This window comes from Alosa sapidissima, chromosome 2 (genome assembly GCF_018492685.1).
Source record: "Alosa sapidissima isolate fAloSap1 chromosome 2, fAloSap1.pri, whole genome shotgun sequence".
NCBI classification, from domain to species: Eukaryota; Metazoa; Chordata; class Actinopteri; order Clupeiformes; family Clupeidae; genus Alosa; species Alosa sapidissima.
This window is the reverse complement of record NC_055958.1, coordinates 25,143,829-25,163,057: the sequence shown is the minus strand read 5'-3', so window position 1 is coordinate 25,163,057 and position 19,229 is coordinate 25,143,829. Positions and strand designations below refer to the sequence as shown.

Below are 19,229 nucleotides of genomic sequence, written 5' to 3'. Positions count from 1 at the left end.
ATGAGTTTTCATGCAATGTTTGCATGAACTGTATTAGGAAGGCCAAAAACTGAATGGCTGGATAATTTCCTTTCTCAAATGAAAGGTGGGTAAACTCTATTTTAATTTAGCCTCCACTACAGCCCTGTTCTGAACTTGTATTTGTTTCCATGAAAATAAAAGATTAGGAAGAATTTCACTGGCCTGTGTCAACCTTTTTAATAATTTTCTTTCAAGTCTTAAAGTTGAAACTAATCAAAATGGGCATGTTTGTTCAACTTTCTGAAAATTAAAACTTTTAAGTTAAATTTAATTTAAAGAATTGGTTGACGCAAAATGAAATATTTCATGCTGACATTAATAAATCCAATTAAGCTATCTAAGCTTAATTTTATTAATTACTGTGAACTCAACTGTAGTTGATGTTTCTTTAACTTAAAAAAAGACTTGTTGAACACACTCACAATTTTCTAGTGACGACTAAAAGTTAAGTTTCTTTGACTTAGCAAAACCTAGTTACTATTACTTAATTATTTTTGTGTAATTGGTTTCACCAGTTTTTTTGAGGCCAATTAACTTGTCGGGTTTTACAGTGTACTGTATACAAACAACAATATCATGCCTGTTTTAAAGCTGACCTATGCCGCACCGATCCACAGGGAATTATCGACTCCCGCGATTCTTCACTACTGTGCTTGTGTAGCATTATGTAGTGAAAGTAACCTTCTCCGAGCATTTGTCCCATAATAGAAATTCAAGCGTAACCTCTGGTATCAGTGCTTTCTGAATATATTGAACACACTTTTAAAAATACCGCAATAATACCAAAAACTGTGATAATTTTGGTCACTATAACCGTGAGGTTACATTTTTATACCGTTACATCCCTACAGTCAACCTCCAAGGTGCCAGTCAGAAGCGGCAGGGAAAAGGCAGAGAAAAGGTCGAGATTGGTGACCAAAATTCTCATCTTTCCCACAACTTCATCGGTGATCAATGAAAACGCATAAAAAAAACAGCTAGGAAAAACCTACTTCAAAGTTTGCAGTGAATGTATACAGTAAGTGGTATTCCTATGACCTAATGTCGTTGCAAACGGAAGTTCATGGGGAATGTGACGAAACTTTGCCACGCCTCCACTTCCCTCTCACCAGATAACGTAGTCAAGGCTCACCTGCAGACGCAACTGCTTCAGTTTGTTCTCGCTCGCAAGACAATCAGACAGCAGCTCAATGGAATAAGACATCCATGCCTCAGCCAGCGATGTGGAGGATGATTCCGCCATCATTCCCTCTTCTCCTTCCGATCCTTCGGTATCTCACTGTCGCGGTCATTCAAGCCAAGTTACCATCCCTTCGGAGTGCATTCTCCGGTCGTGCCGGAATTCCTCCCCGGCTCCTTCTCGGGGATCCGTACAATCGACTACCTCAAGCCACCGCCCATTTTCCGTGAAGGGAGATAATCCTGTTACTCCTGTTCCTGTTCCATAATCCTGTTACTCCTGTTCACATTGTACACCCACGACTGTGTTGCCACTCACGGATACAACACTCTTATCAAATTTGCAGACGACGACCGTTTTAGGCTGATCAGCAACAATGATGAGGCACCATACAGAGAGGAGGTCCGGACGCTGGTAACCACCTCAACCTCAACACCAAGAAGACCAAAGAAATCATCATTGATTTCCGGAAGTCAAGGACCACACTCAGGCCTGAGCATCAATGAGGAGGTGGAGAGTGTCCCGCCCGTTCCAGCCCCCCTTCCCCCACCAATGGTTCCCTTATACCTCCTTTCCTGGAGCCACGCCACCACTTAATCCTCTCCCGGCATTTCACACACTTCCTCCCGCCTCCTATAGCTCATTTTCTACCGCTCCTTATCAACCACTCCCTACTGCTCATGCGTTAGAATCGGGATTCGGTATTCCGTACCACCACGTCCCCACCCCCCCCCCCGATGGCCAAGCTAGCTCAAGGATTGCCGCTTGGCGCCTGCCTTCCTACACTCTGGCTTGGAATGCTCCCATTAATGAGCCTCCACCCGTGTCTCCTTCCCTCAGGAACCAAATTCTATCAGGTGTGGACTTTGATTTATTCTCTCTTTTGTCTCCCTCTTCTGAACAACCTCAGCCTTGTGATATCGACTGTGGCTCAATGACTTTGTCCTTTGCCCCGCTACTCGCGTCCTGTCTTTCCCCAAGTTCGCACTAACATTTTCTCGCTACCTGAAGGTAGTTTGCTCCGTGTTTCCTAATAGGCGTCAGGAGCTGAATGAATACTTCAGTGTAATAGCAGGGCAAGCAGTAACTTCAGGCACTCATTTTTACCATCGCATGTTTTCAGCTAAATGCGCTGCCCGAGTACGTCTCTGGAACCAGTGCCCTTACTGGGGAGCTCAACATAGAAATACACAACCGTGTTTTCCTGGACTACTGCTCTGTAACCTGCGCCTTATGCTGCAGTTCCGAACATGATTCTGCTTCTTCATCGAAGGGAATTCTAACAGTCACAAAACTGCGGCCTCAAAATCCACCTCTTCCATCCCTAAACTGCCTCAATCGTCCGGCACCGTTCCAGATCAGGCCGCCTTTCCTACGGAACAAGTCTGTTTTTGCTTCAACGCCTCCAAGTGCCAGCTGTCTTCCTGTAAATATCTCAATGTCTGCAGTTACTGTGCCGGGGCTCCCTCAATAAAAAAGATTAACAAGTACTTTAGTACTCCAATTAATGTGTTAAGTCTAGCGGAATAATTAGTTTCTCACCCAGACAAAGTTTTCTCTGATTATCTGATTTCAGGTATCCAAAACGTCTTTCTTCCAGGTATCTCCACTAAATAAACCACGTCATTTATCTGCAAAAAATCTGCTATCCGCAATAAGAGACCCAGAGGCCGTAGATCAGCTTCTGGCTAGCGAAGTACAGTCCGGTTTTATGATCGGCCTCTTCTCCAAACCTTCCTATCGAAATTGGATAAATCCCATCGGTGTTGCGACTCGGAAATATTCCGGTAAAAAAAGACTAATAGTTGACCTCTCTGCTCCCCATAATGGCTTAGTTTTAGCATCAACAGTCTTGTACTTTTCAAAGACTATTTGATGTGCTACCAAACTGTGGAATAGAGGTGGATTTTGTCGTTTGTTCTCATGACACAGTTCGCGTCGTTCAGTTTGCCAAGATGATTTGTTCTGAATCGTTCGTTCGTTCGTTCAGTAGCATTTCCGGTAGCCTACAACGTAGTTCAGCGGTGAATCATGGAATGCAGGTTCTCAGCTCCTCGTTTGTGCAAACGGTCAACACAACACTGTAATTGTAGCAGCAAATATATAGCTGCAACTTCATGATTATGTGTACTTTTAGACAAAACAGCAGTAGCTAATGTGTTCATTCACCTTGACATTAAATTGACATATTGAAGGTAAATAGAGTAGACCACGGCTAGATCAGCTAATTTCTTTTTTAAAAATGTGTTCATTCATAAAGGAACAAAGACAGTAGGCTATGGCGACAAACATGTTTAAAGGCTTGGCAGAAAGATAATATTGATGAAAAGGTTTCAAGTTAGGGGTGGGCGATATATATCGTCTGCGATAATATCGTGATTGTTGTTTTAACGATGTGCAAATTTACATTATCTAGTATTTAAATTACTTATGGGGGAAAAACACTCGAAATCACGCACTGAAGACTCATACATTCCCAGGAGGTAGGCTATGCGGGAGAAGTGCAGCAGAGCAAGTGTCACGTGATCACTAGTGGGTCACAACGTTGTCCCACACAGCTTATGTTTATTTTGTGCAGCGAGAGTAGCCTAGGCCTACTTGGAATTTTATGCGGCTACTTCTGTTCAAGTAGCATTGATGAGACAGTCACGTTTTTTCCTACACAGTATTATATGGAGAGAAAACATTAGCCTTTGAGTATTTTAATAGTCAGTTGTAAACAAATAACTATTCTCATGTAACTCTTTTGTAAATGGACTGAAATTCGCTCTAAATATCTACGTTTACCGATTATGCTAACCGTTAGCATCTCTATGGGATTTCTCATATACATTAGCCATAAGCTAACGCATTAGTTTCTATCCTGTAACTTAGAATGCTAGCCTACGTGATTGCTGTAAAACAAAACATAGAAGGAAATAACTGAGATGTAGGCTACTCTGTTGGTCTGCTCTTAGTTTTACAGTGAATCCTATGTAAAGGTTTGAAAGGAACTTCAGCTTCAGACTTTCTCTTGGGAAACTGTTAGGCCTATTCATCTTCTCTAATGTAGCTGGCTAGACCATGTCACTGCCACACACACACAAGTGCAGAATTGGAAATGTGTCAGAGTGACAATGCATTGGTTAATTTGGGTAAAAAGTCACAGGTTAGGTTATTGGTTATTATTGTAATGATGCTATTCATAAATAATGAGCTGTAAAGTAACTCAGACTTTAACAAAAACTATTTTTTAAAGGATATCGACTTAATTATTGTTATCGTCAAAATCACAAAAAATATTGAGATATTATTTTTTGTCCATATCGCCCACCCCTATTTCAAGTCCGCATTTTGCCTAGGCTACAGAGCCATAATCACTCTGCTTCTAGCCAAGAACGAGTGACTGCTTTAACGAGAACGACAGACTGAAGTGAAACAGGTGGGGGTCTTGGCATGAGAACGAACGAACGAACAAGACAGATTGAAGAGACATTTATTAACCTGGCATGACAGAAAATACAAAGACAGCATGTATTTACCATTACACAGATATTTAAATGTAAATGCAAATATTGAAATGCAAAATGGAATTGTTAATGTAAACCATTATCGTTATTTTTTATCGTATGCTCTCCCACTACTCACTAGTCCATTTGTTTTTTTTTCATGGAAACGGTTGCTATGCTTTCATGCCCCTCATTGGCTAATTCGATGAGAATGTTTTAGAAACAATACAGACAACAGCATACGATTGGTTTGGCTCTCGCCTTAGGAAGCTGGGCCATAGGCATCACAGCAGCACTAGGTCAGTGTGATTCAGCGACGAACAAAAGAATGAACAAGAACTGAAAAGGCAAACCAGTTCAGGTCGTTCATTTTAAAGACCCGTTCGAAGGAACTAGTAGGTTCGCGACCGACCCACCTCTCTCTACTGTGGAACGCTATCCTGCTGATTAAGATAGCAGGTCCCGATTGCTGGTTATTCAAAGCAGATATTATTGTGGCATTTAAAGCAATGCCCATCAACCCAGATTTCTGGCATTTGTTTGGCGTCTAGTGGCAAGGAAAATTCTATTTTGTTGTCAGACTGACATTTGGCTGCCGCAGTAACCCTAAAATATTTGACATCCAGAAGCATTGTGCTGGATTTTACAAAACAACTACAAAGTTACGCTCTTAGTCCACCTGCTAGATGATTTCTTAACTATAAGACCTCATTCAGATCCCCCTGCTGCCGGGCGCAAACCTGTCTTGAGAGTTTAAGCCACTGGGCGTGCCCAATTCAGAGGAGAAAACAAGCGGACCCACTAACACTCTGTAATTTCTTGGTATCACTCTCGATACAGTTAATTCAATATCCTTGATCCCAAAAGAGAAAATCGACCACGTTTAAATCATAGATTGCTTTATTGCAGCCCCCAAAACAAAATAAGAAATCCTGTTGCTCCTGGGTCATCTCAACTTTGCGATGCGAGTTATTCTTCAAGGCAGACCCTTCATGTCTAACCTCCTCTTAGCCGCAAAATCCGTACCAGCTCTGCATGACATAGATGAGCAATGCTTAAAGAAGCCCTATGCAACAATTTTAGCAAAAATGACCTTAATTATGCAGGCTGAGAGTCGTTCTGATGGTTCTACAACACTTTCTGGGTTGTTTGGTGGGTGCTTCATCTCCCCCTATTGCTTCTCCGCGGAAAAAACGAATATGCAACTTTCTGAACCCGGACCAGGTAAATCCGGATGTGACTTAGTGGAAGTATCCAATCGCGCCTCGAAAATGTAGTCAGATTGTAGTTTCTAAGACTGCAAAACGGACGCTGACTTGGCTTTGTTGCTGTTGAAATTGTAAGTAGCCCTTGGGTGAACTTTGTTTTTGTAATGTGGTTTGATAGTCTCTTGAACAATGTGTTTGCTCGACCATTTTATTGTGAGCCCTGTATGTGTTTAGCTTGGTTTCTTGATGGCTAGCTCGCTAGCTAGTGGGGGTTTAGCAGTCACTTGCTACCGAAGCTGCAGGGGTAGCTATGTCATGAAAAATGCGAGCCCAAATCTGGTGAAAACTCAGAAACAGCGAAGGAATAACCAGACCTGCATAGGGCTTCTTTACTAGATCTAGAATTATTCCATTTATTTCTCATAATGGTCTGTCCATGTTCTACGATGATCGATATTAATCCCCTTAAATGAGAATTCCAGTGTGAAATTGACCTTAACTGCACTGAAAGATGTTGCCGAGTACTTACATGTGTCCAATAGGCACCTTCGGTCACCCCCTAGTATTCCGAATTGCGCCGATTTTTGCCGAACTTGCATAAGGTTTTCAGCTAGCTGTGGGGGCATAGCGTAGTCTATGCAGCTAAATCGCTATTTTTACACCATTAAAAATGTTCCAAGTAACTCCACACTGCATTGGTAGACTTCTGAGGGTCCTGACATTTAAAACGAGATACTGAAAACTTTGGAAGTGCACAGGAAGTTTATTAAAAAAGACTGTTTATATAAGCAGTACCTTCAGAGAATCTCTCCGCTGGCCGTCATCTTGTAATGAAGTCGCGATCAGTCGCCTGCCGAGCACGAACGAACAAGAAGGACAAGGGAACAGATTGCAAAAGTAATTACAAAATTACTAATTACAAAAGTAAATAGGAAATATATAGTTACTGTCTACATGAGCATGATGAGTACACGGTATCAACGAAGCTCAAAAGGTTTTACATCAGTGATGGGAATCTAGCATAATGTTGTTGACGGAAGACGTGCTGCACACGTGAAGGAAACAGCTGATCAGTTACGTGATTATTATGACCGCCGCTAGAGAAGCGGTCATATAGGGATTGTCAAAGTCCCCCCCCCCCCCCGCCGTCATCTACTTCCTGATCAGTTTTTTCCCCCCGTCATCTACTTCCTGAATTTTTGGTCAACGATACCCGGGACACCGAACCACCGGGGCACATGAAATTTGGTGGGTATGTAGCCCCACTAGACTTTTACGGAAAAATTTTGTTTCGTCCCCGGGGGCCACTCCCCCCCCGTGCTGGGCCCCCCGAACCGCAAAAAAAGCAGTTTTTCCTAAATAACTACCTGAACCGTGGCACTGAGGATGAATCTTTTATGGTATGTTGGTCTCAAGGGCCCACATCAATCTGGCCCATAATCACTCATTTGTGATTTGCACCCCCCCAGTAAAAAATGAAAATGCAATATTATTCTGCTTTAATCGCCCCTATCTTCAGTTAAGATGTTCAGAACTGCACCAAATTTTATGTGTATGATTGACCTGGCATTCTCTGGGGGTATGCCAAGTTTCGTAGAATTTCATCCATGGGGGGGTCTAAAAAAAATTAGGTTATGTGTACATTTAGTGACTGTACACTCATTGGCCTGTAGATGGCGGTGCACACATATACACATGCACACACACACAGGCACCCACATACAGTACTATCGGTATTAGAACGGCCGATACATAATTACAAATTCAGTAGGATTAAAAGAAAGCCAAAATAAATATTCATCATCATCATCATGGCTGCATTTCCAGTATTGGTGATAAGTAGTCGTTTGTCCACTAGATGGCGCATCGTTGCAGTGAGACGTAATTTTGTTGGAAGTTAAAAGTGGGTTGGAAAAACAATGGACGCTTCCTACAAGGACTGTAGTTTACTGGATGATGGTCACAAGAAATGTAATTCCCATTTCTTCTTGAAGCCGAAATAAATCTGAGGATGTTTATCGGACATGCTTGGTTTTTACTGCAGGTTAATCTTATAATATCAATAAGGACCTAGATAATGTTACCGTTAGCGTTGGTTGAGTGATGGAGGCCAATTTGATTGATTGCATTTGTAGAAAACTATAAATGCGGTTATACCAAGCAAATTGATAGCAGCACTGTAATTGTATCTTTCGACTGTCATTTGTTGCACGTGCTACAAAAATCATTCTGTTTAATGGAAGATTTCCCAATGTCACACCGGTCTGATACAGTTTTGCCTATACATGCGTGAGACTGAGACGCCTGTTTATTTTGTTTTAAGTGCGTGCAGGGTGTGAGAGGGGAATCGATGTGCTTTGATTCCAGCTTGGTAGTTGTAGTCTGTGAAATTAAAAAGCACGTGTGTGTAAAGTATCCAGACAATGACACCTTCATTTCATTATGGCTGCTTTAGTAACACACCTTAAGCTACTGTGTAGTGGGTCCCATTTAGAAGTGGCTACTTCATTCGCGCTTTCCTTGACTCATGGAGCTGCGTGAATTTTATTACAACTTTTCGCCACGATATGGCAGTTTAAGTCCGCTTGATACTGTAAGGCGTAAGCCATTGGTTTCCAAAGGAGATTTTATTTGTGTCGCCAGCATAGCCTATTGACAATTTATGTTGTAAATAGGCCTACCTTATAAGCCTACCTGTAGCTTAGGGAAGCTAACAGCTTTCTATTAGGATCTAGTTTGTTAGTTACAGTTTTGTCATAACTCCCTGATGCATTTTTGCATTTGCCAGAGCGTGGATATCTCAATCACAATATCAATATTGGGTGCCTATGGACTAGGCTGGGTGAACCCAGCCTGATCTGCCCGCTATTTATTTTTTGATTTCTTAACAGATTGAGCTTGGTCTGGTGAAAGCCAGACTAGCCATGGACCTCAGTTACACAATGCAAGGGAACATGAATCAGCCTATATTTGCACGAACAATAACGGACAACAGCTCTTCAACTTTGGCCCGTTAAAATGTGTATGAACAGTCTAGCGACACATTTCATCATGTCAGTTATTTGCACCACTGGTTAGATGTAAAACAGCATTTCGTTTCAGACTACTGTAACTTAATTTGTGCATTAACAATAACGTTTCAGACTACTGTTACTTAATTTGTGCATTGACAATAAAGTTGTAAGGGTCCTGTCGTGTTTTGTTTTCCCCGTTTAGTGTTTCCCTTCATGTCTTCATCTCTTGTTTACTTCCTGTGTCCTGTTCCATGTATTTCTTTGTTTGTTTTGCCATGTGTTTCTGTTCCCTGTGCCCGTGTCTCCGCCCCTCACCTGATCCGCGTTAGTCTGTTAATTATGGTTTCCACCTGTCTTGTTTTACCTTGTTCCTTGTCCACCTGAGCCTTGTTAAATCCCTGTGTATATAAACCCCTAGTTTCGTTATGTTTCTTCTGTGTCATTGTTGTAATATTCCTGCGCTGCACTCTGTAACTAAAGTCAGTAAAGCTACTCTTGGTGTGTTGTCCTGCTTTTGGGTCAATTCAAGTAGCAGCCCGTAACAGTCCGTGACAAAAGTATTACATGAACTAAAGATGACTAAAATCTTATGTAGAAGAAGAAACATTCACAAAAATGTTTTTGATCGCTGTTGAAAACGGCATGGAACTGACAGATGTTTTTGTTTATATATAAATAAATAAATAAATAACATTATGCTGATACCTTTTGCTTTTCCCAAATACAATGTAGCCTACAGGTGTAAGTGACCTTTCATCAATCCAGTTGCAATGGATGAACTGTGATGAACTGCCCTACTTGTGATTGTTTAGAGATTTTAAAGGTTTTATAACAATGTTACATCTTCTTTGGCTATTCTACAATCTATTCACCTTTTCAGCACTAGTAGGCTACTTTCTGTGCAGCCGCACACACACACACTCAGGCATGCCAAACAAGCATACACAAAAGTTTCAAGAGTGGGGGATGGAGTAAAATATGGAGACAAATTGAAGTGTGATTTATTTTTCGCGGAACGGATGTACAGGACTGAGCGGCGGTCATATTTTGTACCGCTATGCGGTACATCTAGTTTACATTACTTGTGGACTGGACTTGGAAGTTTGCAAATCTTGAGAAGATGGCAGAATACGAAGAAGACACAGTTACACGAGGAATTGAATTGATGAAATCATCGGATCTGCAAAATATAAATGACTATTATGCTATTTAAAATTTCCGGATACTAGTGACTTGCTTGGACACCATTCCCAATGCAATGGGTGCAACCATCCCCCACTCACCTCGGCGGACCCCGAGTCACGTTCGGCCAGGTTAGGTTACCGGGAAAGCGTTCGGTCCCCCACGCATGCATCTATTCCATTTATTAAAATACACACTGAAACAACGCCCACCCCTTCCCTCCCAAACTACATTTCTTTCTTTTTCTGATGGTGGGCTAGGAAAAGTAACGTCAGCATAAACTGCTCTCCGGAATACAAAGCTAAGTGGCTTGTTAGCAAGCAAAGTTTGGTCATGTAACGTTACACGATTCCAAAACGGTGTGATTTACATGCAAATAGTCAAACATACCTCCGGAGCAATTACCGTCGCTTTCGGGATGGCATTTTAATTCAGATGTACCCGTCTTGGGGGGTTTGATCCTCTTGTGGGGATAGCAAACTCGTCTGCATCAAAATGTCGACTACATACGTGGTAATCCTTCTGTTTTAGAATATTGACAGGTGTCTCGACATCGAGTTGCAAAACAACAAGCCACTGTTTTGGGCTCCTGGAAAGGTAGCCTGTGAAACGTTTCTGGATTGTAGCTCCTCATCCTCTTGCCACAACCTGTTATTGCACATATGCGAACAATCCTTCCTGCTCTTCGCCTCGTCTTCCTCCGTAATGTCAGGTATACCTGTAGCCTGCACACATGCCGGCCTGTCACTCCTCCTCACGTGTGCAGCAACTGATCAGCTGTTTCCTTCACGTGTGCAGCACGTCTTCCGTCAACAACATTACGCGAGATTCCCATCACTGATGTAAAACCTTTAGAGCTTCGTTGATACTATGTACTCATCATGGTCATGTAGACAGTAACTATATATTTCCTATTTACTTTTGTAATTAGTAATTTTGTAATTACTTTTGCAATCTGTTCCCATGTCCATCCTGTTCGTTCGTGCTCGGCAGTGGACTGATCGCGACTTCATTACAAGATGGCGGCCAGCGGAGAGATTCTCTGAAGGTACTGCTTGTATAAACAGTCTTTTTTAATAAACTTCCTGTGCACTTCCAAAGTTTTCAGTATCTCGTTTTAAATGTCAGGACCCTCAGAAGTCTACCAATGCAGTGTGGAGTTACTTGGGACATTTTAAATGGTGTAAAAATAGCGATTTAGCTGCATAGGCTACACTATGCCCCCACAGCTAGCTGAAAACCTTATGCAAGTTCGGCGAAAATCGGCGCAATTCGGAATACTAGGGGGTGACAGAAGGTGCCTATTGGACACATGTAAGTACTCGGCAACATCTTTCAGTGCAGCTAAGGTCAATTTCACACCGGAATTCTCCTTTAAGATCTCCAGCTCTTTACTGATGCCGCGCCTTCAATTGGGTTCAGAGATTATTTCAATGGTCTTTGGTTTGCCAGCTCCTGACCTCCAGAGCTGGCAAACTTGCCTCCAGGAGAAGCCTCTTCAGCCGTGTACGAGACGTATCCGGTTGTAATCGCCGCACTCCTGTGGGGCAACGAGTGGTACGCTATTCTCGTCTATAGCGACAATCAGGCAGCCGTCTTCACGATTAACTCATTGAATGCCAAGCTGTTTTCGGAAGCTTTGTCCTAGAGTGCCAGCAATCTAGACCATTGTTGATGATTTTTGTACAGCCACAGCCAGTGGCGATTGCTGCTCTTTGGAACAGGGGAAGCTCTGATAAAAATGGTCAATTATTCAATTAATATTATTAAGGTTCTATATTGTTCGTTGAGGGCAACAATTATCCCAAAACCCAGAATAGGCCAAACAGTAGGCTATAGAGTTGACATGGCATAATGTAGCCTACACCCAGAGAATGTCTACACCGTTATATAGCGCGCTACCTAAATACAGCCTAAATACACAACTGAAACAAAAGCAAGTCACAAACTCTGTAACTCCACAATACAGTTTTATTTACAGTATGCTATTTACAAAGACAAATAGAAACCGACTGTATTGCTCCCAAATTATGAAAATTTGAGCTGCAACTTGCCTTGCCTCTCGACTTCACCTGCCAACATTAACGTTAACGCATCCCTTGAACTTGAACCACTTTCTGTCAGATCGCGACATGCTGTCAGTCAAAAAGAGTCCAGCCTCTATGACGGTTCCTCTAATCATCATACAGAAGCTCGGTGTCCAGGCCATCCCACTGTCCCATTCACTCCCAGAGACGCCGGGCTTCCCTGGAAATGACGATTTTGTGGCGCTTGTCCAATAAAGAGCTAGCTTTTCTGCATTGAGATCAGCCCACTCTGTAGTGCCATTGAAAGTCCAGTGAAGCCGAGCGTCTATGGGTTTTTTGCATGTTTTTTTGATGGATCGTGTCGTCACAGTATTACGGGTGCGAAATCACGATAAAAGACCGGCAAAACCTTATTGCTGAACAAACTAGCCATGAAGATGAAAATGTTTTCAGCATGTTCTAGTTGGAATAGTAGGCTAGAAGCTAATGTAGGCTAAAAGTGTTATTTGATGCGATTTTCCGTGATATTTTAGAGGACGCTGAGCTTCCCCTGTAGTCTTAGAGCAATCGCCTCTGGCCACAGTATATTCTGTGTTACAGCTATGAACACATACAATGGCTCGTTGGAAAGGTGAGACTTTAAGCTCTCAGTGGGTGCAAACCGTGTATTTCTACACGCCTCTGTTCCTGAGAAATCCCAAGCTAAACAGTGGCTAATTTTCATCAAAATCCCTGTTTTTTTTTTCTAGAAATGGAGATATTGCATCTTTTATGACCTGAGAAGTGTTGTCTGCAGTTTCTGGGAAGAGAGCTATTGAGACCTGCCACCTAGTGATAAACCCACGAAACCAGGGAGCCTCACACCAGCAGAGGACCTGGCACTGGCTCTGAACCAGGGGCGCCCTCTGGTTGAGGGAATTGAGGGAGGGACCTCATCAGACATCCTCCCTCAAGGATCTCTCGATGCATTCATCCAAGGTAGCCTATTATCAACTGTTTAGCCTACCTCCACTATCATTCTGTAGATTTTATGTAATGGTACTCTTGTCTTTCAGTTACTGGAGACACAATCCATCTCCTGGAGCCACAGGAGCCTGCAATTGACCCATGTGTGAGTGTAGTTTGTGACAAAACCCTATACATGCGTTTTAGATTGTAGATTACATTACTATTGTATTTGCAGGAAGAGGAACCTACAGAGGAAGGTGATGAAGACACCCTGTCTGCGGTCACAGACATGCCAGAGGTACAAAAGAATCCCATTGAACTCTCCTACAGAATAGAAAGTGTCTGTTAAATATCTTATCAAGGGTCAAGAAGTACCTTGATAAAGTATCTAAGTGTAACAGCATCTTACCTTGTGCCAACATCTGAGCCAGAGCTGACTCTGAAAATGCATGAGTCATATGCAGACCCAGGCCATTTTGCCTCGATGTTCGATATGAGGCAACGTTCATCACAGACCATCTGAACAGATAGAGGATGTTGTCATTTTATTTTTGCATGTTTAAATGACTGCATGGCTGACAAGTTGATGAGTCGTCTAAATATTTGCCTTACATTCCTCAAAGTACTTTGCCTCTGACACATTTCAAACCTTGCATTGGTCCACTTTTTGTGTTATGCCTCCAAATTATTATGTAAGGGAATGTCATTTGTCAGTGATTGAAATCAGTGCTGATAAGGTATAGTCACATTTGCATTGTAGGTGAACAGTAACAAAGAACAGTACAAAGTGTAAGACTTCCTTTTAAAAGGACATCCCATGTTGATGGCAGGGTAACTGGGTTTAATCCAAAGAATTTTTCAACAACTTTAATCTATTATGGATGTGCACATCTCACATCTGTAGTACATACTTGTATGTTGACTATGGAAGGATTTCCTATTCACATAGTCTGGCTCCGCAGGGCCGGATGGGGCCCGGATGCGCACATGGGTGCAGTCAATCGCACCAAGAACATTGGGAAAGCCTGAAAGGAGGATGATGAATGTCATACAGATGTTTGTCTATATGTTGGCAATGGTTACTTCATTTATCATGCATTTTCATTGTCACATACCTGCAATTGCATAGAAAGCTTCCTTGATCCTCTGGGCTTGCAGATGACCAGGGAAAGTGATAAAGATGTTGAGGTACTGCTTCAGAGCAAGGTAGACCCGTCTTATCTCTCGGCATACAGTTGCCTTTCCAAGGCCTTCTGCGTCACCAACGGTGTACAGAAATGCGCCTGACGCAACGAAGTGGAGTGCAATGCACATGCTCTGTGCAGTTGTCAGGGCCTGGCTACGGCGAGTTGGCTTTTTTAAGTGTGGCTCCAACAGACTACATAGATACACTATGCTGGGCCTACTGAACCTGTACCTTTCTCAGAGGTAATCATCGGGGAAGGCCAGTGGGTTGTTTCGGTCCCTGAACACCCTTGGAGCTGGTGGTCGGAATGCTCTCCTTAACAGTTGAGCGCCTTCATCAATGGGGTCCTCTAGGAATGGGCAGGCCATGGTTGTAGTTGCACTAAAGGTGTAGGATACTGCTTATATACAGACATGCAAACTCCTCACCTTTCGGCGAAATTCGCCGTTTTGAATAGGAAATGGGTGACTTACGTGATTCGTGCAGATCCGCACAGAAAATATTTGGGGGGGGGGGGGGGGGGGAGTCCACTATCAACCCCACTCACTGTCACACGCAGACGAGTGCATCTTGACTCAACATGAACATGAACACATACGTGAATATTACGTGATTGGAAGCCAACGCATCTCTGATTCTAGAATACTCGCGGTAATAGACTACTGCTACATCGCGTGGCGCCAATAAATGAGCTGACCAGCAGCGAGCGAGAAACGCTGTAGAAGCGCCACATAGCTGTTCTGCCTTGGATAGAAGAGAACTTCAAGAGCGAGAATCAACGTGGGAAAGCAAATTTGAGGTAAGATATAAAAAACGAACGACCTTGCTTGCTGACTTGTATCAAACAGGAAAGCACATTCTTGAAGAAAAGTGAACCAGCCATAGCACTACTTTACTATGTATGCCAGTGTCTAAGTTAGATAGGTTCTACTGAATGCTAGCGGCTAGGGCACCTTGCATATAAGATGGAAGAATGGACATTTGTAGATGAAATAGCTTTTAAATTTCATGATTAAAATTGATACAAAATAAACAAATAATGTCATGTTCAAATCTTCACTCCTATGGCTACTAAAAAAATGTAAGGTTTATTTAGCAAATGTTATTTTGAAGTATTAAAAAACATAATTGTTTTAAGAATTTTCGAACGAAATGGTTGGTAATTAGCACGTTTACGATATGACATTATGTGACCCTCCAAGGCGAAACCAGTCGTTTAGCGCACGGTGCTAGTTTGAGAAAATCCACGGTATACAGTGTCGACGGTATACATTCTACTCTACACTTTCATATTGTGAACAAATTTCACGGATAAACATACGTTTTCACTGTTAAACCTTACTTTATTTAGGTGAAGATTCAACACATTAGCAGTCATTCCCTTTGTCCACGCCGCTGTAAGGTTTTATGGTAGAGCTACAATTTACTCATTAGCCTACTCATTACTAATTACTCAATGTGTCAGCTCTTTATCATTCTTGGCAGATGATGTAACTGAATATGAATGTGAAAGACTTGCCCTTCAGGGCACGAACGGTCAAAAGCACGAACTTTTAGAAATATCCTGGCGTCATTTTAGGGACTAGAAGAAGTTTTCCATTGACGTAGGCTATTGCATTTTAAAAGTATACACAATCTGTGTACACAGAACTTCCTTTCCCCTTACTTCCCCCGAAATACATTAAGTATATTCTATAGTGACACCTTATGACCGTTCCAGGTATTAACTAGGGGGCAGAAAAAGACACTCACTGCACGGTTGAAACTGCACTCAGTCATCCGCTTCAAAGTCACGCTACATTTCGTTGGAACACTTAGTTTATGGCCGTTCATGTGAGCACAATAACTTAATTTTGTAAATGTTACCAAAGCGACTGGTTTTGCCTTGTAGGGTCACATATGTTCGCTCGCTTAGTGCCTAACAACACCCCTCAGCTGTGCTATATTCACGATATAGAATGGCCTCTCGGGGTTTATTGCTTAAATAATATTAGACCAGCCTTTAAATTACACTTTTGCTTGAACCTAAACTATGTTCTTATAGCTTTGTTCCAGAATGAGGGATCTCACTGTAGAAGATGTAGAAGAAAGGAGCACACTGGAAATGTTTTACATTTATTTTTATACCATAAGGGACTTTTCTACATTTTCTTTAATACCTAAAAGGACTTTTCTTATTATTTGAACAATTATACAGTATTGCCTTGCAAGCACTACATCCATACACAACATTTATAACATTTTACTATTTTACTAACTTTACTAACTGATTCAATGCCACTATTCTCCTTCAGTGTGAATTCCCATTTTTATTGAGATATGTTGTTGAGGTATGCCACATGGTGCCCCCCCCCTCACCACCTTTCTTATGCAGCCCTTGCCACTTAATCTACTAAACCAGGGGTTCTCAAACTTTTTCAAGCTGGGCCCCCCCTAAGTGGGTCAGCTGAACTTGGAGCCCCCCCCCACCCCCCCATAGGTTTACATTTATTCATTTGGCAGACACGTTTATCCAAAGTGACTTACAGCAATAGATAGATAGATAGATTGATAGATTATAGACCTATATTAATATGGCATAGCTACTAGGCTAGGCTGTTATTATTATTAGGCCATATAAGTTACTATTACTATTATTATATTGTTATTATTATTGATTATAGTTATAATATTAGTAGGCTATAGTATGCTATTAGCTAATTTTATATTATTATTGTTGTCGTTATAGGCTCCATAGGTTATTATCATCATTATAATAATTATTATTACTATTACCATCATTATTTTCTGGTTGGCGGTAATTATATTATTAGTAATGGTAGTGGGCCTAGCTAGGATATTATTATTAGGCCTATTATCATTATATCATTATTGTTATTATCATTATCATAATTATTATTTATATTATTACTATTATTATTATTACTATTATTATTATTATTACTACTATTATTATTATCATTATTATCATTGTTATTATTAGCCTGTGTTATACGCTTTGTCAAAACGTTGTATGTTGTCAATGTGAGATGTGGGCCTGCTTTTCTTTGCAGAGATCTTTAATTCGTGGCTCAATTTTAGATAAACATAGCCTCAGGTCATCCTCGATCTGTGCGCGGTTGCGATATTTAGTTTTGAGCGCAGTCAGTTTTGAAAAACCTGCCTCACACAGGTATGTCGATGCAAAAGGAAGGAGAATTTTTAAGGCTACATCGGAGAGTTGGGGGTATTCCTGCATCACTGCTACCCAGAAGGATGCAAGAGGACAGGTGGTGAAGAGGTGCTTTAACCTACTGTCACTCTTCAGCTCAATAAGCTGTTCCTGCATTTGCAGCGACAGCTCATTTGCTGTGCAGATAAATGGATCCCGAACCCACAAAAATGAGCGGTAGTCCTCCTTGAAATAGGATGCAAACTGGTTCTTCAGCGCAGACAGGTGATCTGCAGCTGATTGGAGGAGAGAGGAGAAATCAGTGCCACGTGCATCACTGATAAACTCAGCAATGCTCGGGAACATTTCACAGTTACCGTTATTGATGCGGTCATGCCAGAGGGCAAGTTTTTGAACGAACGCATCCACTCTGTCTGCAAGGAGCAAGACATTCGAATCTCGGCCTTGCAAGGACAGGTTCAAGCTATTCAGTCGCTCAAATATATCGACCAAATACGACAGAGAAGCTAACCACAGAGTGTCGTCAAGGTGCTTCGCCAGGTCTGATTTCCTTTCAGTTAAAAACAATTTGACCTCTTCGCGCAGCTCATACAAGCGCTGTAACACTCTCCCTCTGGAAAGCCAGTGCACCTCTGTGTGCAACAGGAGTTGGTCATGCCCCGAGCCCATCTCTTGACAGAGGACACCGAACAATCGTGAGTTCAATGGACGGGACTTAATGAAATTTATGATCTGAACTGCTTGATGGAGGACAGACTCAAAGGGCTTTGGCATTTTTTTTGCAGCAAGTGCCTCACGATGGATCATACAGTGAGTCCATCTGGCAAGCGGAGCTACCTGCTTGACACGCATCATTGATCGTGCCCCATCGGTGCAAATACCTACACACTTGTCCCAGCACAGTCCAGCATCTCTGACAAATGAGTCAAGAACATGAAAACGGGTTTGAAGAGGACGACAAAACAGAACATCCTCTTCAATCCCCTGGTCTCTCACGAACCTTACATAGGTGAGCATCTGAGCCTGCCCAGCAATATCTGTTGACTCATCTAATTGCAATGCATAATATGGACTCAGTTTAATATGGGTTATTAATTGCTCTTTGACATCGCTGGCCAGATCGGAAATTCTCCGTGCTACTGTATCATTTGACAATGGGATGGCACTCAGTTTGGAGGCAGCGCTTTCACCCAGCGTGATTTTACACGTCTTGTGCCGCAGGCAAAATCAGTGTTTCAGCGATAGTGTGCGGCTTCCCAAGTTTTGCCATTCTTTGGGAAACCACATACGAAGCTTTGAGACACTGACTTGACACAGTGGTGTGTTGGACAATGGTGGCCTTTTGGAGGTGGAGGGCATCGCGTTTTCTTTTAAAAACATCCACTGGTTTGTCTTTTATTTCAGAGTGCTTGGTCTCCAAATGTCTTTTTAATTTGCATGGTTTCATGCTGTCATTGGCCAGCACCTCCGCACAAACAACGCACTGTGGACGTGGTTCTAATGTGCCAGTTACAGAAAAACCAAACTGCAAATAACTCTCGTCATATTTGCGGAGCTTAGCCTTTTTAGGAGCTGGTGCATCAGTTGGTTTATCTTTTTTTTGTCGAACGAGGAATTTGTCCATTCTGTTTTGATGAAGTGAATTCAAAATGAATAAAGTTCTAAATATTAAGGTGTGTGTATTGTGTAGGCTATGTTAATTTAATGAACAAATTACAGAGGCTATTCCTTGTTGTAATGCTAGCTCGAAGACGATGGAATGAATGAATGCAAGCAGACAATCCAGGGACAAGCTCCGTTGAA

At 42.0% G+C, this 19,229-nt stretch overlaps 1 pseudogene; it reads right to left on the bottom strand.

The window, feature by feature from the left end:
• Positions 1 to 11,518: 11,518 nt before the first annotated feature.
• Positions 11,519 to 14,622, bottom strand: LOC121696997 (annotated as a pseudogene).
• Positions 14,623 to 19,229: the final 4,607 nt, after the last annotated feature.